We start from the raw sequence: 24,744 nt of genomic DNA, 5'->3' as shown, positions 1-24,744 counted from the left end.
ATCCAAAGTTTTTTCGAAGGCTTATATCCAGTCATTCTTAGATTAGACTAGTGTAGCAATAGAATGCACCAAAAGGAAAGCTGAAGTTTTAATTTTCGCGTTTAAGTAATCGTTCACGCAGGAGTATCGTACTAACATACTATCGTTTGACCGCCACACAGACTTCCCCCATGTGGAAGACATAGTAGCAGGCACCACTGGCGTATAGAAGTATTTGAAAGAGCTGAAAACACATAGTCGACAGGTCAGGGTGGAATACCATTTCATTTTTATAGAGAGTACTCTACGACAATGGTCACTTGCGTAGTTTGTATTTATCACTGATCTCCCACTCAGCGCAAGGTCCCGAGCGACTGGAAAAAGGCGCAGATGACCTCTGTATACGCGGAAAACTCATCTTGCCCTTTTCTCACATGATATCCTGCGAAACATGGATGAAGGACAACAGGCAGATTCCATATTCCTAGATTTCCAGAATGCATTTGACACAGTGCTCCACTGCAGATTGTTAACGAAGGACAAAGCGTACGGATTGGGTTCTCAGAAATGTGTGTGGCTCGAAGATTCTTAAGTAATAGAACCCAGTATTTTGACCTTGATAGCGAATGTATGCCAGAGACAATTGTGTGGAGTGTTCCGGGAAGCGTAATAAGACTTCTCCTCTTCTCTAAATACATAAATGATCTTGTAGTAACTGACAATTCGCAATTTTTCACAAACACAGCTTTTATTTATGTACGTTTACAAGGTTGCTGACTGAACAACAAAAGAAGGGCCACTATAACGGTGCCAGTAAAAGTCTCCTAATTGAGGCAAACAAAAGTTCACTTCTAATTTTCCACAAAGTTTCGTGGTAACACCCACACACTAGTAAAAGTCCGATTCAGAGACGAAGACGTAATCTTCAGCGGTCGAAGTCCACAAGGTCGGCATCCGGAGTGAACTGAACTTCGGGGCTGGTTGTAGCCCCTAAATAGCTGTCTCCAGCCAATCAGGTTTTGGTGTAGTGTTACTTCCTGCAGGCCGTGGCGCGAGCTCTCCCTGCATGAAGTAATGCTCGGAATGTCTGTTTCCATTATCTTGTATGTAAATAGCCGGTGTTAACCCTGGTGCTTTTAGTATGCCTTGTACATAGACAACCCTGTCGTCTGTGGTGTAATATGGGTTGCCGGCCCTCAGGGGCTACCTTGCCTCTGGGATAACATATCTGACGGACAGGACGAGCAACAGTTTGTGGCTGTTTGCTGATGATGCTGTGATGTAAGGGAAGATGTCGTCGTTGAGTGACTGTAGGAGTATACAGGACGACTTACACAGAATTTCTAGTTGGTTTGATGATTGGCAGCTTACTCTAAATGTAGAAAAATGTAAGTTAATGAAGTGAGTAGGAGAAACAATTCTGTAACGTTCGAATACAGCGTTAGTGGGATGCTGCTTGACACAACCATGTCGATTAAATATCTAGGCGTAAACACTGTAGAGGGTTATGAAATGGAATGAGTTCTTTTTATTGGGAGAATTTTGGGAAAGTATAACTCATTCATAAAGAACGCTAGTGCGACCCATTCTTGGGTATGCTCGAGTGATTGGGATCCCCACCAGGTCGTACTAAAGGAAGACATCGAAGCAGCGCAGAGGCGGGCTACTGGACTTGTTACTGGTAGGCTCGAACAACACGCGACGAAGATTCTTCATGAGCTTAAATGGGAATCCCTGGAGGGAAGAGAACGTTCATTTCGCGGTTCTCTATTGAGAAAATTAGATAACAGGCATTTGAAGTTGACTACAGAACGATTCTACTGCCGCCAACGTACATTTCGGGTAAGGACTACGAAGATAAGAGAAGCGAAATTAGGACTCGTACAGAGGCTTGTAGACAGCCGTTTCTCCCTCGTTCTATTTGCGAGTGGAACAGGAAAGGAAAATGGCTAGTAGTGGTACAAGCTACCATCCGCCACGCACCATACGGTGACTTGTGGAGTATGTATGAAGTTTTAGATTACACAGTTGCCGAGCAATCACTGGAAGCAGTCGCATTCTTTAAATATCTGGGATTATGTATACCAAGTAATTTAAAATGGAACCATTACAAGAAACTATGACACACAGATGCCAGACTGATTTATTGAAAGAAACATCCGGAAATGTAGTTCACCCACTAAGAACGTAAGATACAAATTTCTCGCTCTGCCGAATCTTGAATGTTACTCGTCAGTGTGTGATCCGTACATGATAGGACTGATAGATTGAATAGAGAAGACACAAAGAATGGTAGTGTTTTTCCTCATAAGTTCGTTTAGTAAGGGCGAAACCATCGCGGAGATGCCTATCCAATTGCAGAAGCAAACGCTCCAAAAGATGCGTTTTGCATCACGGTATGGAGCGAACTTTCCTGGGAATGTCAACCAATACACTATCTGATCAAATGAATGCGGACACCTCTTTGTAATGTGGAACTGACCACAGAATGATACGACAGCGGGATCCAGCATAAAAGGAGGCAGGGAGAATTGTGTTGCCAGCAGAGAAGCAGTAACAGCTGAATGTGTTAGTCAGGAGAGCCCACTGACTTCGAATATTAAGTAGTCATTGGGTGTCACCTGAGCAACAAATCTGTCAGGGACGTTTCAAACCTTCTAAAGTTGCTAAAGTCGACTTCTGGTGATGTGAGTGTGACTTGTAAACGCGAAGAAAAGACTAAGCTTAACCAAGACCTGGCATATCTCATTTACTGCAGTATAGGGACCGTCGAGGATTGCGGAGGGTGTGCTGGGACAGAATGGTTTCGCCAGTTTTGGTCACGGACTTTCTTTGGGGTTCCTTACACTCTATTAAAACCGCACGAGACAAATAAAAGATGGGAAAAGGAACATGCAAAAATTTGTAATTTTCTGTATGTAATGTATGTCTTGTGTATTTGTGCAGATAGTAGAGTACCTTGTACAGCATGTTCGGGAGATGGCGGCAAAGATCACTCGTAAGCCCAGTGCGCTAGAGCCAAAGACCATCGTGCACCAGCTGGCCGCTAGAAGAACGACCGACGGCTGTATATCGCTCATTGATAATTGTTAAGGAATAATGGTGGCGTCGTACATTTGTCAACGAAATGGTTCAGCTATGGTTTTATGCCCGAGGAAATGCAGTTACTATCGAGGAGCTTTGAGAAACGCTTAAGAGGAACTAAGTTTGTTTATATAGGGTCGGAAGGACCGTATACGTAATTGCCGTTCGTTCGCTAACTAGAGCTGATGCGGATAGATACCGATATTAATTAATCGGATTTATTGTGAAGGTAGGAAGTTCCCGCAGTTTTAGAAGTAGGACGAAAATCGTCTGTATTTCGGTGAAGGACTGCAACAACTGGTATAGGGCTGGATATCAAAGACTGGAAATAATTTAATTTTATTGCGCTCCTCCATTTATTTTGAAGAATTATCGCAGTGACGTATTCTTCACATTAGCTGAGTGAGGGTTTAAGTTTGTAGTTGTATCGCGGTTAAGAATTTTCTGAGGATTGTGAAACGTGAACCGAAGAAGTATTTTTTGATTTCAGCGATCGGACAGAAGTTATCTGAGTCGGAGTTCCAGTTAAGGTGTATTTGTAGCACGCCTATAAAATGAGTGCCGTGATTAATTATAAAAGTTGAAGGCTTTCTCTGAGGCATAGAGTAACGGCCGTGACTGCATTAGATGGATTTGGTAATTGAGGTGATATGTGAGTAGGAGTTTGTGGATACTGAATTACAGCATTTTTGTGCGGGGTTCTCGATTATTGAAGAGATTTGAAGATTGTTACCGAAACTCTCAGACCTATGCTTTTTTTGTTTTTGATAAAGTTGACCACACTTAGAGTTGCGATAGTAATGTTTCGTGTTGATACAGACCCCAACTGAATCATATTTAAGCGGAATTCCACTGCAAACATTATTCCTGTAGTTAGTAGACGAGTAACATTTTCATTGATGTTTTATTAGTGGGATCGCGGATCGCTAACACCTGAAATGGCTGAGAATTTGGCAATTTGCGTTTTAAATTGAGTTAAAAAGTGGTAGTAGCACCTAGGATTTTTTTAAATTTGTTTTATTACTTCTTTTCGTTTAGAGTGGGGATGTAGTTTTGTTTATCTCTCGATCACTTGTGGGCATTTGTCTCTGTACGTAATTAGTAAAGAGAAGGAAATAATCTATTATTTTGTTTAGAAGTCAAGACCTAGTCCCCGAGTTCTTCAGCCCGCAGTTACTAAATAATTTCTATTTGAGAGAAATCATTCATTATGACAGAAACAAGAGAGATCTTAAACTGTGGAATATTGACAAGTAAAAGAGAGCTGCCAAAGTATTTACGAGTTAAAGAATTTTCGATTCAAGACGGTTTAACTGATAAAATCATAATAAAATAATTAGGTCTATAGTTTGTGTTTAAAAGGATGTAACAGTGAGTTATCTATTTAAAAGTGCAGAAAAGGTTTATTTTTGTTCGTAAGTTTAAAGTTTACGAACGAAGCTCCATAACACAAAGACATTGTTTATATTACTAACGGGCGTTGCCGTAGCAACAAAATAAGTTGCTGACTCTCTTTTCCAAGTTTGTCACGTAGGTTAAGGAGCGGTCTTGCGTTTTTATTACTAGTGTTGATTCTTTGTTACTCTAAGCGGTTATGAGTAAGAAAATTAAATTATTTCTGTTATAGGAACAGTTTTAGAGCGCTACGTCGTACATACGCGTTTACACAAAATAATTTCAGATTATTTTCGATAAATTTCTGATCTTTAATCGCTGGTATTACTGGACTGTGTACGACACACAATTGCATTTGTCTGTTATTGTGTTGGCGTCAGTACAGGAGGAACTACCTATTAAAAGTCATTGCAATAATAACACACAACGAAAATGTGCGAGGGTAATCCCAAACGTAAGGTCTCCTATTTTTATAAGTACATAGGCCTGTATAGTTCTACAATGGTTTACATCAGTTTACAGCTTGAACATTTAGCTATTTTTCGACATAATCACCATTTCTGTCGATGCATTTTTGTAGACGCTGTGGCAGTTTTTGTACGCTCATGTCATACCTGCTCGCCGCCATGCTGTTCAGAAATTTATGAACCTCTTCTTTCATCTCGTCGTCGGTGCTGAATCGCTGGGACCACAATTAACGCTGACAGGTACTGTGAGACTCTGAAAAAACTCAGACAGGCAATTCAGAACCGGAGAGGAGGAATGTTGAGCAAGGGCGTACACATTCTCTGTGACAACGCTAGCCCACACATCGCTCGGCAAACCGTTGCTCTCCTGCAACAGTTTCAGTGGAACATAATCACCCACCCACCCTATAGTCTTGACTTGGCGCCCAGTGACTATCATCTGTTCCTTAGGTTAAAAGAACATTTGGCCGGAAAGCGATTCAGCTCCGTCGACGAGGTGAAGAAGAGGTTCATAATTTTCTGAACAGCATGGCGGCGAGCTGGTATGACATGGGCATACAAAAACGGCCACAGCGTCTACAAAAATGCATCGACAGAAATGGTAATTATGTCGAAAAATAGCTACATGGTCAAGCTGTAAACTGATGTAAACCATTGCAGAAATATACAGGTCTATGTACTTATAGAAAAATAGGAGACCTTAATTTTGGGATTACCCTCGTATTTAAAAACTGTATCGATAACAATCTGCGTAAATACACTACTGGCCATTAAAATTGCTACACCAAGAAGAAATGCAGATGATAAACGGGTATTCATTGGACAAATATATTATAATAGAACTGACATGTGATTACATTTTCACGCAATTTGGATGCATAGATCCTGAGAAATCAGTACCCAGAACAACCACCTCTGGCCGTAATAACGGCCTTGATACGCCTGGGCATTGAGTCAAACAGAGCTTGGATGGCGCGTACAGGTACAGCTGCCCATGCAGCTTCAACACGGTACCACAGTTCATCAAGAATAGGGACTGGCGTATTGTGACGAGCCAGTTGCTCGGCCACCATTGACCAGACGTTTTCAATTGGTGAGAGATCTGGAGAATGTGCTGGCCAGGGCAGCAGTCGAACATATTCTGTATCCAGAAAGGCCCGTACAGGACCTGCAACATGCGGTCGTGCATTATCCTACTGAAATGTAGCGTTTCGCAGGGTTCGAATGAAGGTTAGAACCACGGGTCGTAACACATCTGAAATGTAACGTTCACTGTTCAAAGTGCCGTCAATGCGAACAAGAGGTGACCGAGACGTGTAACCAATGGCACCCCATACCATCACGCCGGGCGATACGCCAGTATGGCGATGACGAATACACGCTTCCAATGTGCGTTCACCGCGATGTCGCCAAACGCGGATGCGACCATCATGATGCTGTAAACAGAACCTGGATTCATCCGAAAAAATGACGTTTTGCCATTCGTGCACCCAGGTTCGTCGTTGAGTACACCATCGCAGGCGCTCCTGTCTGTGATGCAGTGCAAAGGGTAACCGCAGCCATGGTCTCCGAGCTGATAGTCTATGCTGCTGCAAAACGTCGTCGAACTGTTCGTGTAGATGGTTGCTGTCTTGCAAACGTCCCCATCTGTTCACTCAGGGTTCGAGACGTGGCTGCACGATCCGTTACAGCCATGCGGATAACATGCCTGTCATCTCGACTGCTAGTGATACGAGACCGTTGGGATCCAGCACCACCCACCGATTCCATATTCTGCTAACAGTCATTGGATCTCGACCAACGCGAACAGCAGTGTCGCGATACGATAAACCGCAATCGCGATAGGCTACAATCTGACCTCTATCAAAATCGGAAACGTGATGGTACGCGTTTCTCCTCCTGGCACGAGGCATCACAACAACGTTTCACCAGGCAACGCCGGTCAACTGCTGTTTGTGAATGAGAAATCGGTTGGAAACTTTCCTCATGTCAGCACGTTGTAGGTGTCGCCATCGGCAACAACCTTGTATGAATGCTCTGAAAAGCTAATCATTTGCATATCACAGCATCTTCTTCCTGTCGGTTAAATTTCGCGTCTGTAGCAGGTCATCTTCGTGGTGTAGCAATTTTAATGGCCAGTAGTGTAGCTGCCGTTTGTGTGCTCAGTTGCAATTCCCCAGAACTTGAACTTCTGTCTAGAGAGAGTGTTACCGTTGCATTCCTTCACATTATAAATCATAATTCTTAAGACTGTTTAAAAAATGTTCTCGGTTTCTTCTCTTATTGGTGCTGGATTGTGTCTGCTAGCAACAGAGCTGGTTACGTGAAGTTATAGGGGGCAACTCCGGCACAGTGCAAGGGCGGTTGCAAAAATTCGCATTAAACAACGGAGCGAATCTCTCGTGAGTTCCAAAGTGCTACCAGCCATCCAGGTAGAACAATAACTGAGTTTTAGATAGTTAAAAGAGAATGTGGTACAATGATCAAGCTGTACTCAGTACTAAGCGATACTTGAGCTGGTGTAAAGAGCGACACCACAGGAGTGTAGATGTCTGGAAGCGAGCTATCTCGAGTGGTGAGTCGCATCATGCCCTGAGGCAATCCAGTGGTAGGCTTTGGGTTGACAAATGCCGGGAGAGCCTTACCTGCCAGTGAAGTATACAGGAGATGATGTTATGGTTTGGGGCCTTTTTTTGGATGCGGTCCCGTTATACTGCTTAAAGACACTGAAGGCGGAAGGATAGGAACACATTTTATAGCATCCTGTTATGTAGAACAGTTTGGAGACGATGACTGCTTGTTTCAGCATAACAATGCGCAAAGCGGCATCTGTGAGGCAATGGTTTGTGGCCAATAGCATTCTCGAAATGAAATTTCAGCATAACAATGCGTAAAGCGGCATCTGTGAGGCAATGGTTTGTGGTCAATAGCATTCTCGAAATGAACTGGCCTGCTTAGAGTTCCGACCTGAAACCAGTGGACCGCATTTGGGATGAGTTATAACGTCGACTTCGCTACAGACCCCAGCGTCCAATATCACTACCTTCTCTGGTTTCTAAACTTGACGAAAAATGGATTGCCATTCCTCCACAGACATTCAGACACCTCACTGAAAGGGTCGCGAGACGAGTTCAGTCCATCATAATGGCAAAGGGTGGACATACCCCATATTAATGCCCACTAATAGGTGTCCAGATACTTTTGATCAGAGGGTGTATTTTGTTTACTTGTATGTGTACCTCGCGAGAAGACCATAATGCCTTCACAAAAGAAGACGAAGTAAATATTCCAGAATTCGAATCGAGAACAGCTGCCAACATGAGTAACGTAGAAGTAAATATCCTCGGAGTAGTGAAGCAACTTAAATCACTTAATAAAAGCAAGTCTTCTGGTCCAGACTGTATACCAATTAGGTTCCTTTCGGAGTATGCTGATGCATTAGCTTCATACTTAGCAATCATATACAACCGTTCGCTCGACGAAAGATCCGTATCCAAAGACTGGAAAGTTTCACAGGTCACACCAATTTTCAACAAAGGTAGTATGAGTAATCCACTAAATTACAGGCCCATATCGTTGATGTCGATATGCAGCAGGATTTTAGAACATATATTGTGTTCGAACATAATGAATTACCTCGAAGAAAACGGTCTATTGACACACAGTCAACATGGGTTTAGAAAACATCGTTCCTGTGAAACACAAATAGCTCTTTATTCACTTGAAGTGCTGAGTGCTATTGACAAGGGATTTCATATCGATTCCGTATTCCTGGATTTCCGGAAGGCTTTTGACACTGTGCCACACAGCGGCTCGTAGTGAAATTGCGTGCTTATGTAATATCGTTTCAGCTATGTGACTGGATCTGTGATTTCCAGTCAGCGAGGTCACAGTTCGTTGTAACTGACGGAAAGTCATCGAGTAAAACAGAAGTGATTTCTGGCGTTCCCCAAGGTAGTGTTATAGGCCCTTTGCTGTTCCTTATCTATATAAACGATTTGGGAGACAATCTGAGCAGCCGTCTTCGGTTATTTGCAGATGACGCTGTCGTTTATCGACTAATAAAGTCATCAGAAGATCAAAACAAACTGCAAAACGATTTAGAAGAAATATCGGAATGGTGCGAAAAGTGGCACTTGACTTTAAATAACGAAAAGTGTGAGGCCATCCACATGAGTGCTAAAAGGAACGCGTTAAACTTCGGTTACACGATAAATCAGTATAATCTAAAAGCCGTAAATTCAACTAAATACCTAGGTATTACAGTTACGAACAACTTAAATTGGAAAGAACACATCGAAAATGTTGTGGGGAAGGCTGACCAAAGGCTACGTTTTATTGGCAGGACACTTAGAAAATGTAACAGACCTACTAAGGAGACTGCCTACACTACGCTTGTCCGTCCTCTTTTAGAATACTGCTGCTCGGTATGGGATCCGTACCCGGTAGGACTGACGGAGTACATCAAAAAAGTTCAAAGAAAGGCAGCACGTTTTGTATTATCGCGAAATATGGGAGAGAGTGTCACAGAAATGATACGGGATTTAGGCTGGAAATCATTAAAAGAAAGGCGTTTTTCGTTGCGACGGAATCTTCTCACGAAATTCCAATCACCAACTTACTCCTCTGAATGCGAAAATATTTTGTTGACACCGACCTGCATAGGGCGGAACGATCACCACAATAAAATAAGGGAAATCAGAGCTCGGACGGAAAGATATAGGCCTCATACTTTCCGCGCGTTATACGAGATTGGAGTAAGAGAGAATTGTGAAGGTGGTTCGATGAACCCTCTGCCATACGCTTAAATGTGATTTGCAGAGTATCCATGTAGATGTAGATATGTGTACCTCGCGAGAAGACCAAGAAGGTTAAATTAGAAAGGGAGCTTGCCAACATGATTCTTTTCGAGCACCTTTCGGGACTGGAACAGGAAAGGGTGAAAATGCGAGTGATTCACAAACTATCCTTCGTCACACACCAAAAAGTGGCTTGAGAAGTCTAGAAGCAAATGTAGGTTAAGATCGATACGCTACATCTACAGTGTTCATGCCGTCACTCTGTGAGATAGGTCGAATAGGTCTAGTTCAGGACATTGGTGCAACGTCTAGCATTAAGGATCTGCACGCCACTACGTCTCCAAAGTAGCCCGTCAAACAGTGGCAGTTAAAATTTATTTTCCCAGCGGAATTCGAATTAGCTACTTCTGAGCCGAGGGAATCCGCACGACAGTCCATTGGTGACCTCGGCAACGGCAGCGAGTTATACGTAACTTAATAACACTCAAGTGACCTTGTGTGAGCTGCATGAGCAAGCGGGACTAGAAATTGATCGCGAGACGGCGAGTAAACAGCAGGCCACCCTAAAGCAGTTACCAGCTTCTGTTCAATACGCATGCTTTCTCGTATCCACAGTCTGCAATGCGTGCGCGAGTATGCTTTACAAGAGGCAATACTGATATGTGGCGCTCTCTCCACGTGCGCTGTGCAGAAGAGCACTCGAACGATATATTAATGTCCGTGGGATACGAACAGAGTAAAGGCTACAGGACCTGACTGGATATCTACGACGGCATGCTGAATAGTAATGCCTTCAAATTTTTGTGTGAAAACTCTTGAAGCCTTTTAAATAAAATAAACGTTATTAACATTCTACATCTTTATTCTCCATGTTTACACATTTGCATCCCTCTGCCGCTAAAAGGTTCTGAATTTTAGCGTGTAACATGACGGCGTGTAATGCTACTATGTCGTTGCGTGAGAATCAGTGTATTGTAATCGAGTTTCTAATTAGAAGAGTTCGTCCCCAGATGGAGCAGCTTCTCCTTCAGCATGACAATGCCAGACCACACACGAGCGCTGCGACATCTGCAACAATCCGACCCCTTTGGATTAGACTAGATTAGATTCGTTTTTCGTTCCATAGGTCGGTGCTTTGGAGATCCTCGTGGATGTGGAACAGGTCAATCTTTTTTAAAGCTGAAATAACAATACTAATAGTATGAGTATATACAATACATCATTTGTTTCTATTTAAAAAATTCGTCAAAGGATTAGAAGGAGTTCGCCACCAGTAAGTCTTTCAGGCTCCTTTTAAACTGATCTTTATTTGTAACTAAATTTTTTATGTTTGCTGGCAAATTATTGAAGATGAGTGTTGCTGAGTAGTGGACCCTTTTTTGTACTAAAGTAAGTGCTTTTAAGTCCTTGTGCAGGTCATTTTTGTTCCTGGTATTGTATGTATGAACTGAGTTGTTTGTCTGAAAAAGAGATATATTATTTAGGACAAATTTCATTAAGGAGTAAATATACTGAGAGGCAGTAGTTAGTACACCCAGTTCTTTGAAGATGTTTCTACAGGACGTCCTTGAATTTAATCCGCAAATAATACGTATTACACGCTTTTGGACTCTGAAAACTTTTGTTTGACTTGAAGAGTTACCCCAAAATATTATGCCATCTTACATTATGGAATGAAAGTAGGCAAAGTATGCAAGCTTTTTCATTTTTATGTCGCCTATGTCAGCTAACACCCGATTTGCAAATACAGATTTGTTAAGGCGTTTCTGCAGTTCTGTGGTGTGCTCCTCCAAACTGAATTTATTATCAAGTTGTAATCCCAGGAATTTAAGACTGTCAACCTCTTCTATCTGCTCTTCTTCATACTTTATGTATATGCTGGGAGGAAACCTCTTACAGGTTCTGAACTGCATATAGTGAGTCTTTTCGAAGTTTAATGTCAGTGAGTTGGCTTTAAACCATTTATTAATATCCATGAAAATATAATTAGCAGATCTTTCTAGAATTACACTCGACATACTATTTATTGCAATACTTGTGTCATCTGCAAACAAAACGAACTCTGCTTCTGGCAGTGTAACTGATGAGAGATCATTAATGTACACAAGAAAAAACAATGACCCTAAGATGGATCCTTGTGGGACACCACATGTAATTTCTTCCCATTCTGATGATGACTGATGACTTAATTCACTAGTCCCTTGCACTGACAAAGTTGGGTTCACTGTCATCGATCATTCTCCATACAGACCCAAGTTGGCCCTTACGATTCTCAACTGTTTCCAAAACTTACAGAACACCTACGAGGACGTCACTTGGCTAGTGATGAAGCTGTGTACACAGGGGTGAGATTGTGGCTCTGTCAACAAAATCAGACATTTTATGGTGACGTTACCGGTATCAACAAACTGAGCTCTCATTGGGAGAAATGTGTTTGCCGCGAGGGTCATTATGTCGGGAAATAAATCTTAGACTGGTGCGTAAGTTCGTAGAATTTTTTCTTTGCAGTTGGTATACCGGTTGCTATGAGTTTGGTTATCGGTTGGCTTTTTTTATTTGTAGTTCATTGTTGCTATTTGAGTTTGCATATTGTCTTTTTGTTATCTGGAGGTACTGAGTAAAACTGTGGACGAAATTTAGTGACACGTGGAGGAATTGGAACATTTCCGACATATTCTTCTGTTTGCGCTCAACTGAGGGATGACAGCAGCGGAGGCAACCAGGAACACTTGCACCGTGTACGGCGATAATGCCACTGGACAGAACACGGGCAAGAAATGGAAAAATTTGGAAATTTGTGATAAGCTCTTATGGGACCCAACTGCTGAGGTCATCGGTCCCTAAGCTTACACACTACTTAATCTAACTTAAACTAACTTACGCTAAGGACAGCAGACACGCCCATGCCCGAGGGAGGAATCGAACCTCGAACCTCCGACGGGGGCAGCCGCATGGATCGTGACAAGACGCCTCAGACCGCGCGGCTCAAGAAAATTGCTTCCTCGTTTTCAGGACGACCGTTTTGACATTAGTGACTCTCCACGTTCAAGAAGATCTTCGGGGTTCGATGAAGTTCGTTTCAACGCATTAATTCGCAACGATCCACGTCATTGTACTCGAGAACTGGCAGATGTGATGAACTGTGACCATTCTCCCATTGTGCGACATTTGCAAGCAATGGGGAACGTTCAAAAATTGGGCGTATGGATACCGCATGCTCTAAACCGAAATTACAAAAATCATCAGGCGGTCATATGTGCATCTCTACCTGCTCGTCATCAGTTGGCTTGTGAACAACACCAACCATTCCTGACCGGTTTCTTTAGTGGTGACGGGAAATGGTGTCTTTTTGCTAACATAGGAGAGAGAAAGGAATGATTGAGCCCAGACAAAGCAGCAACTCTCTGTATAAAGAGACCTGCGTGCATACACAAAGGTTGATGTTACGTATCTGGTCGGAACCACGACGATGTCGTGTACTACGAATTGCTTCCAAGAGATGCAACCATCGATGCTGCAATTTATTGTCAGCAACTGAGACGTCTTGCACACGCAGGCAAAGAACAACGGACAGGAAGATTGCATGAAGTGATGCTACTGCACGATGACATCCCCCTGCATTCTGCTAGTCTGACAAAGACCACTATACAAGACCTATGTTGGGAAGTCATTCCGTACCCATCTTATTTACCTGATTTTGCACCTTTCCGCTCTGTGTCGAACGACCTTCAAGGAACTTTTCAGATGAAAATTGGCTTTGAACGTGGCTCGACGAGTTCTTAGCCTCAAAATCCCGTGATTTCTATAGTCATTGAATCGAAAAGTTAAGCCAGCATTGGAAGACTGTTGTACTAGTGAAGGAGAATATACACTACTCACCATTAAAATTGCTACACCACGTAGATGACGTGCTACACACGCGAAATATAAGCGACAGGAAGAAGATGCTATGATATGCAAATGATTAGCTTTTCAGAGAATTCACACAAGGTTGGCGCCGGTGACGACACCTACAACTTGCTGACATGAGGAAAGTTTCCAACCGATTTCTGATACACAAACAGCAGTTGAGCAGCATTGCCTGGTGAAACGTTGTTGTGTGCCTCGTGTAAGGAGGAGAAATGCGTACCATCATGTTTCCGACTTTGATAAAGGTCGGATTGTAGCCTATCGCGATTGCAGTTTATCGTATCGCGACACTGCTGCTAGCGTTGGTCGAGATCCAATGACTGTTAGCAGAATATGGAATCGGTGAGATCAAGAGGGTAATACGGAACGCCGTGCTGGATCCCAACAGCCTCATATCACTAGCAGTCGAGATGACAGGCATCTTATCCGCATGGCTGTAACGGATCGTGCAGCCACGTCTCGATCCCTGAGTCAACAGATGGGGACGTTTGCAAGACAACAGCCATCTGTGCGAACAGTTCGACGACGTATGCAGCAGCATGGACTATCAGCTCAGAGACCATGACTGCGGTTACCCTTGACGCTGCATCACAGACAGGAGTGCCTGTGATGGTGTACTCAACAGCGAACCTGGGTGCACGAATGGCAAAACGTCATTTTTTCAGATGAATCCAGGTTCTGTTTACAGCATCATGATGGTCGCATCCGTGTTTGGCGACATCACGGTGAATGCACATTGGAAGCGTGTATTCATCATCGCAATATTGGCATATCACGCGGCGTGATGGTATGGGGTGCCATTGGTTACACATCTCGGTCACATCTTGTTCGCATTGACGGCACTTTGAACAGTGAACGTTACATTTCAGATGTGTTATGACCCATGACTCTACCCTTCATTCGATCCCTGCGAAACGCTACATTTCAGTAGGATAATGCACGACCACATGTTGCAAGTCCTGTAAGGGCTTTTCTGGATACAGAATATGTTCGACTGCTGCCCTGGCCAGCACATTCTCCAGATCTCTCACCAACTGAAAAAGTCTGGTCAATGGTGGCCGAGCAACTGGCTCATCACAATACGCCAGTCACTACTCTTGATGAACTGTGGTATCGTGTTGAAGCTGCATGGGCAGCTGTACCTGTAGACTCAATGCCCAGGCGTATCACAGCCGTTATTACAGCCAGAGGTGGTTGTTCTGGGTACTGATTTCTCAGGATCTATGAACCTAAATTGCGTGAAAATGTAATCACATGTCAGTTCTAGTATAATATATTTGTCCAATGAATACCGGTTTAACATCTGCATTTCTTCTTGGTGTAGCGATTTTAATGGCCAGGAGCGTGTTACTGGTGACTGAAGGGTCTGTTATGCGTATCTGTTGTGTTAATTAAACTTTGTGAAAAACACCACAAACTTATGCACCATTCCGATATAGAGGGTGTTTCAGAAGCGATGCTCAATATTCAAGGATATGACAGGAATAATCATTCGAAACAAGAAGTCAAGTAAACATTTGGTCTAAAACGCATAACTTAAGAGCTATGAGCACTTGTTCATCTTCGCTATTTTGAAACACAACTCTCCTAATGAACAAGTGCTCATAACTTTTAACGTGTGCATTTTCGAACACATGTTTACTGGACTGTTTTTCTTGTTTTGGTCCATACTACCACTTCACAAAATATGGAAAGCAAAGAGCTTGTAGTAGAAGAGATCTGTTTCACAGTAACGAAGATGAAGAACTGCTCGTAGCTATTAAGGTATGTGTTTTAGACTCCATGTTTACTTGACTCTTTTGTTTCGAATGATCATTCCTGTTATATCCCTATATACTGACCACCACTTCTTAAACACCCTGTACAGACATGTTGAATAAAGATGTAGAATGTCAATAATGCATGTTTTATTTAAAAAGCTTCAAGAGCTTTCACATAAAAATTCGGAGGCATTAGTTTTCAGCTCGCCCTCGTATGATAGATTCTACATTGTTTGTAATTAAAAATTGCAACACTAAAAGGCGGAATGCAGCAAATATCAAAATGACATGAAGTGTACTATGTGCTTGGATATGCTAATTGTTATTATGCAAATTGGCAATTGAATATTTTAAGGAGACAAAGGTATGTTGCAAATGATAAATGGGTGTGGGGGGGGGGGGGGGGGGAGGTGATAAAAGGAATCTATCACGATAGAAATCTGGACAGGCAAACAAAAGATTAGTTGACACAAGTGCACTTTAAATAGATAAATTTTACTCAGTTTGTTGCTGAAGAACTGGTACACTACTGACAACTTGTAGCAGCCGTGGCTAGCTATAACAGGGGGCATGACACGTCTATGCGCACTGAATGTTGGCCAGTAGAGCTAGGTATCAATGGCTCAGTGTAACGTTTCGCATCAACTGGCAACACGCCGAGTAACTCGATTGAACCATGCAAAGAACTGAGACAAAATGGGATACTGTATGTTTTATAGACTCACAGTTCAAATATTCTGTTCGTCCAGGCCGCCAGCATCCATTCGATCCCTGCGAAACGCTACATTTCAGTAGGATAATGCACGACCACATGTTGCAAGTCCTGTAAGGGCTTTTCTGGATACAGAATATGTTCGACTGCTGCCCTGGCCAGCACATTCTCCAGATCTCTCACCAACTGAAAAAGTCTGGTCAATGGTGGCCGAGCAACTGGCTCATCACAATACGCCAGTCACTACTCTTGATGAACTGTGGTATCGTGTTGAAGCTGCATGGGCAGCTGTACCTGTAGACTCAATGCCCAGGCGTATCACAGCCGTTATTACAGCCAGAGGTGGTTGTTCTGGGTACTGATTTCTCAGGATCTATGAACCTAAATTGCGTGAAAATGTAATCACATGTCAGTTCTAGTATAATATATTTGTCCAATGAATACCGGTTTAACATCTGCATTTCTTCTTGGTGTAGCGATTTTAATGGCCAGGAGCGTGTTACTGGTGACTGAAGGGTCTGTTATGCGTATCTGTTGTGTTAATTAAACTTTGTGAAAAACACCACAAACTTATGCACCATTCCGATATAGAGGGTGTTTCAGAAGCGATGCTCAATATTCAAGGATATGACAGGAATAATCATTCGAAACAAGAAGTCAAGTAAACATTTGGTCTAAAACGCATAACTTAAGAGCTATGAGCACTTGTTCATCTTCGCTATTTTGAAACACAACTCTCCTAATGAACAAGTGCTCATAACTTTTAACGTGTGCATTTTCGAACACATGTTTACTGGACTGTTTTTCTTGTTTTGGTCCATACTACCACTTCACAAAATATGGAAAGCAAAGAGCTTGTAGTAGAAGAGATCTGTTTCACAGTAACGAAGATGAAGAACTGCTCGTAGCTATTAAGGTATGTGTTTTAGACTCCATGTTTACTTGACTCTTTTGTTTCGAATGATCATTCCTGTTATATCCCTATATACTGACCACCACTTCTTAAACACCCTGTACAGACATGTTGAATAAAGATGTAGAATGTCAATAATGCATGTTTTATTTAAAAGGCTTCAAGAGCTTTCACATAAAAATTCGGAGGCATTAGTTTTCAGCTCGCCCTCGTATGATAGATTCTACATTGTTTGTAATTAAAAATTGCAACACTAAAAGGCGGAATGCAGCAAATATCAAAATGACATGAAGTGTACTATGGGCTTGGATATGCTAATTGTTATTATGCAAATTGGCAATTGAATATTTTAAGGAGACAAAGGTATGTTGCAAATGATAAATGGGTGTGTGGGGGGGGGGGGGGGGGGGAGGTGATAAAAGGAATCTATCACGATAGAAATCTGGACAGGCAAACAAAAGATTAGTTGACACAAGTGCACTTTAAATAGATAAATTTTACTCAGTTTGTTGCTGAAGAACTGGTACACTACTGACAACTTGTAGCAGCCGTGGCTAGCTATAACAGGGGGCATGACACGTCTATGCGCACTGAATGTTGGCCAGTAGAGCTAGGTATCAATGGCTCAGTGTAACGTTTCGCATCAACTGGCAACACGCCGAGTAACTCGATTGAACCATGCAAAGAACTGAGACAAAATGGGATACTGTATGTTTTATAGACTCACAGTTCAAATATTCTGTTCGTCCAGGCCGCCAGCATCTGGCTCCAGTGCCAACACAAGCGGGGCTGTGCTGAAAGAACTGACCCCGACCTTGCAGCCTAGGCCACTGGTAAGCATCCCATAAAGTCGGCAAAGCTCGGTCAAGTAGCGCCGAAGGCTGCGATAGTGAATAGTTCTCGGGGCTCATGGCACCAGGCTGTTAGGACTGTAGTGTATCCTTCCACCCTATGACCAAAGAGGGGCCTATGTTACTGGTCTGAGGCTTCCGGAGCAGCTTTCTACCCATATTCGCAACATTACTGTTAACTCAAATAAATGTGCTGTTAACTCAAATAAATCAGTGCCACACTACATGCAATAATAGTACGAGGGTTATTCCAAAAGAAATGCACACTATTTTCGTAAAAATACTGTTTTCATTCTTCATGTGTGAACGTTTTACAGTGTGTAGGTACATACTTCCCGCTTGTTTTCAAACTTAGTTCAACCTGCTCCTGTGAGTGGCGCCGTAACAGCATGTCTTCAAGATGGCTGACGTTCATCAGAAGCAACGTGCTGTCATAGAATTCCTGTGCTGTGAAAACGAGACAGTGGGAAACATCCACAAGAGGTTGAAAAAGGTGTATGGAGATGCTGCTGTCGATCGCAGTACAGTTAGTTGGTGGGCAAGCAGGTTACGTGATGAAAGCGGGCACGGCAATATTGAGGTTTGTCCTTGCAGCGGCAGGCCTCGTACTGCACACACTCCAGACAATGTGCACAGAGTTAATTATTTGGTGACTGCTGACAGATTCATCACAGTGAACAAATTGTCACACTACTTTGGGATAGGGGAAGGAAGTGTTTGCAGAATACTGAAAGTGTTGGCGTTAAAAAAGGTTTGTGCCAGGTGGGTTCCCAGGATATTGACAGTGGTTCACAAAGAAACAAGAAAAACGGTATGCAGCAAACTTTTGGAACAGTATGAGAATGGTGGAGATGAATCTCTTGGAAGAATTGTGATAGGTGATGAAATATGGCTCCATCATTTTTCACCAGAGACGAAGAGGCAATCAATGGAGTGGCATTATGCAAATTCACCCAAGAAAAAAAGAAAAAAACTCAAAACCACACCTTCTGCTGGAAAAGTTATGGCTATGGTGTTTTTCGATTCCAAAAGACTCTTGCTTGTGGACATCATGCCAAATGGAACCACCATAGATTCTGATGCACATGTGACAGCACTGCACAAACTTCAAGCTCAACTGAGTCGTGTTCGACTACATTGGCAAAAGCAGGATGTTTTGCTGTTGCACGACAATGCACGGCCACATGTCAGTCAAAAAACCATGGAAGCAATCACAAAACCCAGATGAACAACACTGAAACACCTGCCTTACAGTCTTGACCTGGCTCCATGTGACTATCATCTCTTTGGGAAACTGAAAGACTCTCTTCGTGGAACAAGGTTTGAAGATGATGACTCCCTTGTGCACTCTGCCAAACAGTGGCTCCAACAGGTTGGTCCAGAATTTTACCATGCGGGTATACAGGCGCTGGTTCCAAGATGGCGTAAGGCAGTTGAGAGGGATGGAAATTATGTGGAGAAATGAAAATATTGTTGCTAAAGGATGTATCTACACACTGTAAAACTTTCAAACATGTAGAATAAAAGAGGGATTTAAAAAAAATAGTGTGCATTTATTTTGGAGTGACCCTCATAGAAATGGGAAGAGTTTAGTGAGGCGACTGTCTGCTCTGGTAATTTACATTTAATATATTTAAGTAGGTGATTAATTTCTATATTTAAGTTATAACTTTCCAAAGAGAAGACAGCAGCTGCTCTTTCATACCTGTTTTGAAGACGAAGTGCTACAGCTTTAAATTACAATTAACATTAAGGCGCGTGGCAAATGGAGCCTCTCTTCCTACTACTCTATTCCTGATAGCACAATTTCTAAGTTCTTATGTGACATGATTACTAAAACACTCAGAATATACACCTGAAAGCAAGACTTTCATCTCAACAGCCCTGTTTTGTTTTTGTTTTTAATCAGGTTTCTTAGAGACCACCAGTGCTGTAACTATTTCTGTACTTAATTTTGTAAACAATATTTGAAGCATTGTGCAGAACCAACCGTCACTCAGCAATACCGTCATTACTCTACAGTACTCCCTTGTCAACAGGTATCCCAAGGGATGGGGAAAAATCAGGAGGTCATGTTGAAAAATTTGCGTTAGCTGTGGGACTCAGACTTCTATTTTTGGAATACAGTTTTTCCACACATTGCAGCAACCCGGGCTGGCCAGAGCCACTATAGGTCAGGGAGCCAAGCGGCTGTGTGGGAGTGATCTGGTGCTACCATCAGGGACACTGGCAACACAATGGTATCTGCAATGACATTTTATGGCCAGGATGAATACACAGAGTAATGTAACTGCCTCATACAGTCATGCAGAGAGTGAGCCTCATTGCATTCCGTGGAGAACTGCTGACAAGCCTTGTCAGTGAGTCACAGTGCTGGTGGCACAGGTCAGTGAGCAGCGGCCAGCGTATTGTCGTGTGGGTAGCACCAGAGAGAGGTGTAAGTATTGTCCATTACAGACGTTCTGCAGCTCATGGCAGGTCAACACCTTAGCACTCTTACAGATAGCGAGTCCGTCACTTAAGTGAGGGTAGGCAACTGTGCGGTCCAGGATGACAGTTGTCATGAAGTACAAGTCACACCAAGGGATGACCAAGATGCAGCAGATGGACGAGCTGGAATGGTGGATGGTGTGGGGATGACACCTTGCAGATAATCCATGCATGACCTTCAGTCGGTGGAAGACTGCAGTACACCAGACTTCTCCTCATATATTATGTTCAAACAGGCTGCGACAATAGACCATAGCTGTGGCTTTCATCGAGTCAGCAATTAGGCAGCAGGCAGACCACTGTCGATGAGCTTGTTGTGGTTTCAATGAAACTTGATAAACTATCAGGGCTTTGATATGATGACCTGGACAGAATAGCAACATGGATGAATGTGTCCACAAGCCCTGAAAGCTCTGTTATTTAAGTGGCAGAGCCCGCACCTATGACACAGTGGCTGTAGGTGGATGAGCGGATTGGACTTGTCAGCTTTCCTTGTTTTGCTGTAGTGCTTCAATAGTATAATGCTGGCAAAAATACCTGTTCAGTTTAATTAAAAGAATTCGAAGTTCGACCACAATGATTTAAAGTTGTAAGTATGAAAAGTCAACCAGCATCATATTACTGCAGCAAGAGGATAATGAATACAAATATGAATGTTGTTGTTGTTGTGGTCTTCAGTCCTGAGACTGGTTTGATGCAGCTATCCATGCTACTCTATCCCGTGCAAGCTTCTTCATCTCCCAATATGTACTGCAGCCTACATCCTTCTGTATCTGTTTAGTGTATTCGTCTCTTGGTCTCCCTCTATGATTTTTACCCTCCACGCTGCCCTCCAATACTAAATTTGTGATCCCTTGATGCCTCAGAACATGTCCTACCAACCAATCCCTTCTTCTTGTCAAGTTGTGCCACAAACTCCTCTTCTCCCAATCCTATTCAATACTTCCTCATTAGTTACGTGATCTACCCATCTAATCTTCAGCATTCTTCTGTAGCACCACATTTCAAAGGCTTCTATTCTCTTCTTGTCCAAACTATTTATCGTACATGTTTCTCTTCCAAACATGGCTACACTCCATACAAATACTTTCACAAACGACTTCCTGACACTTAAATCAATACTCGATGTTAACAAATTTTTCTTCTTCAGAAATGCTTTCCTTGCCATTGACAGTCTACATTTCATATCCTCTCTACTTCGACCATCATCAGTTATTTTGCTCCCCAAATAGCAAAATTCCTTTACTACTTCAAGTGTTCCATTTCCTAATCTAATTCCCTCAGCATCGCCCGACTTAATTCGACTACATTCCATTATCCTCGTTTTGCTTTTGTTGATGTTCATCTTATATCCTCCTTTCAAGACACTGTCCATTCCGTTCAACTGCTCTTCCAAGCCCTTTGCTGTCTCTGAGAGAATTACAATGTCATCGGTGAACCTCAAAGTTTTTATTTCTTCTCCATGGATTTTAATACCTACTCCAAATTTTTCTTTTGTTTCCTTTACTGCTTGCTCAATATACAGATTGAATAACATCGGGGAGAGGCTACAACCCTGCCTCACTCCCATCCCAACCACTGCTTTCCTTTCATGTCCCTCGACTCTTATAACTGCCATCTGATTTCTGTACAAATTGTAAATAGCCTTTCGCTCCCTGTATTTTACCCCTGCCACCTTCAGAATTTGAAAGAGATTATTCCAGTCAACATTGTCAAAAGCTTTCTCTAAGTCTACAAATGCTAGAAATGTAGGTTTGCCTTTTCTTAATCTAGCTTCTAACATAAGTTGTAGGGTCAGTATTGCATCACATATTCCCATATTTCTACAGAATCCAAACTGATCTTCCCCGAGGTCGGCTTCTACCAGTTTTTCCATTCGTCTGTACAGAATTCGCATTAGCATTTTGCAGCTGTGACTTATTTAACCGATAGTTCAGTAATTTTCACATCTGTCAACGCCTGCTTTCTTTGGGATTGGAATTATTGTATTTTTCTTGAAGTCTGAGGATATTTTGCCTGTCTCATACATTTTGCTCACCAGATGGTAGAGTTTTGTCAGGACTAGCTCTCCCAAGGCTGTCAGTAGTTCTAATGGAATGTTGTCTACTCCCGGGGCCTTGTTTCGACTTAGGTCTTTCAGTGCCTTATCAAATTCTTCATGCAGTATCATATCTCCTATTTCATCTTCATCTACATCCTCTTCCATTTCCATAATATTGTCCTCAAGAAAAACGCCCTTGTATAGTCCCTCTATATACTTCTTCCACCTTTCTGCTTTCCCTTCTTTGCTTAGATGGGTTACCATCTGAGCCCTTGATATTCATACAAGTGGTTCTCTTTTCTCCAAAGGTCTCTTTAATTTTCCTGTAGGCCGTATCTATCTTACCCCTAGTGAGGTAAGCCTCTACATCCTTACATTCGTCCTCTAGCCATGCTTGCTTAGCCATTTTGCACTTCCTGTCAATCTCATTTTTGAGACGTTTGTATTCCTTTTTGCCTGCTTCATTTACTGCATTTTTGTATTTCCTCCTTTCATCAATTAAATTCAATATCTCTTCTGTTACCCAAGGATTTCTATTCACCCTCGTCTTTTTACCTACTTGATCCTCTGCTGCCTTCACCACTTCATTTCTCAAAGCTATCCATTCTTCTTCTACTGTATTTCTTTCCCCCATTCTTGTCAATTGTTCCTTTATGCTCTTCCTGAAACTCTCTACAACCTCTGGTTCTTTCAGTTTATCCAGGTCCCATCTTCTCAAATTCCCACCTTTTTGCAGTTTCTTCAGTTTTAATCTACAGTTCATAACCAATAGATTTTGGTCAGAGTCCACATATGCCACTGGAAATGTCCTACAATTTAAAACCTGGTTCCTAAATCTCTGTCTTACCATTATATAATCTATCTGATACCTTTTTGTATCTCCAGGATTCGTCCATGTATACAACCTCCTTTTATGATTCTTGAACCAAGTGTTAGCTATGATTAAGTTATCTAATTTATATTTGTTGCATGGTATCGTTAAATGAAAAGCTTCCTCTACTGCACAAAATAGTTTTCTTACCATGCATGCAAACAGCTTAATACCAGAAATTGCCATCGTTAAGTGGGAGGCTTGGTGGCACAAGACTGCGCTAATATTAAGTTTGAATGCCTATGATGTGTTGGTTCTGGATGGATGGGCAAATTTGCTTTGGGCTGTTTGATTTGAGCATTCCTTGCCTAGCTGTAGTGCCACAATAGTTAATCTGGATTGCTAAGATCGAGTCTTTCCGCAAAGTTTGATTATTGCAGCAGCACTCGGGTGCTTGGAGTTTGGGAGCATTACTTCATACTGCTCTGTAATGATGTATTGCAGTGTTTGCTCTTTTTCTTGTCTCACTCGAAAGATGTGGGGTAACGCTCACATAATGCCTTGCTTTCTGCTATATCGGCAGTGCGCCATGTTGATATTCCGATTGACACATCAGCCCTTAGCAGGCCTCATTGGCTCTGAGCTCATCAGGTAAAAACTTAGAAAAGAAACCTCATAGGATTGCACACTGAATACATTCTGGAGCGCAACAACATTAACAATATTAAATTTGTCATCATATAAAACACTACAGTACCTGCTGTTCTCTTTGTCTTGGTGGATTAAATAGATGGTTTTCAGTGTTGCTAGGAGCATCAATCTTATTTATAACATCAGTTTGCAACAACAACACAAAAAATTGTCGATACGCACAGATCACTTTCTGGCAAAAAAATCCTCTATATTGCGCTGCCGCAGAAAAGAGCAAAAACGCTTGGTAACATCATGACCAATTGAACTCAAGGCTTCCATAAAACTAATGGTTATTTTAGATGTTGGCGGGAAGACAGAATTCTCCTCACTTTTTTCTGATGCCATTTCTTGCATCTCAGACGCAACTGTTTGTACATCAATTTCCACTGGAGCACACATGCCAACATCATCATCTGCGTGAACAACTTCCTCAAAAGTAACATCAGGGTTCACAGCGTCTTGAAGGAAATTCCACTTTTCAGGCCAATTGATATCGTTGTTAACATTTAATTTGCCAGCAGGATTAGCATATGTAAGTCTCCTGGCTTTGCTTAAATAGTTCTGTATGTGTCGTGGTGACACAGATTCCCAGAATGCGATGACATGTTATTGCATCAAGCATACTCCAAGTTGTTGTTTCTATCTTCTTTTCAGCGACGCGATTTGTAGCTCTCACAAGTCACTCGCTATAAGACCTCTTCAGAGAATGCCTTGATCTAAAGGTCGAAGACAATTTGTTGCATTTGGGGAGGAGGGGGGGGTAAATCTTTACATTGACTAAATTAAGATTGGGTGTTATGGGATGTACACCTGTTCAATGTTAGAAGAACATGTATATTC

The sequence above is a fragment of the Schistocerca serialis genome, chromosome 1 (genome assembly GCF_023864345.2).
Source record: "Schistocerca serialis cubense isolate TAMUIC-IGC-003099 chromosome 1, iqSchSeri2.2, whole genome shotgun sequence".
Lineage (NCBI taxonomy): Eukaryota > Metazoa > Arthropoda > Insecta > Orthoptera > Acrididae > Schistocerca > Schistocerca serialis.
This window is presented reverse-complemented; position numbering follows the sequence as displayed.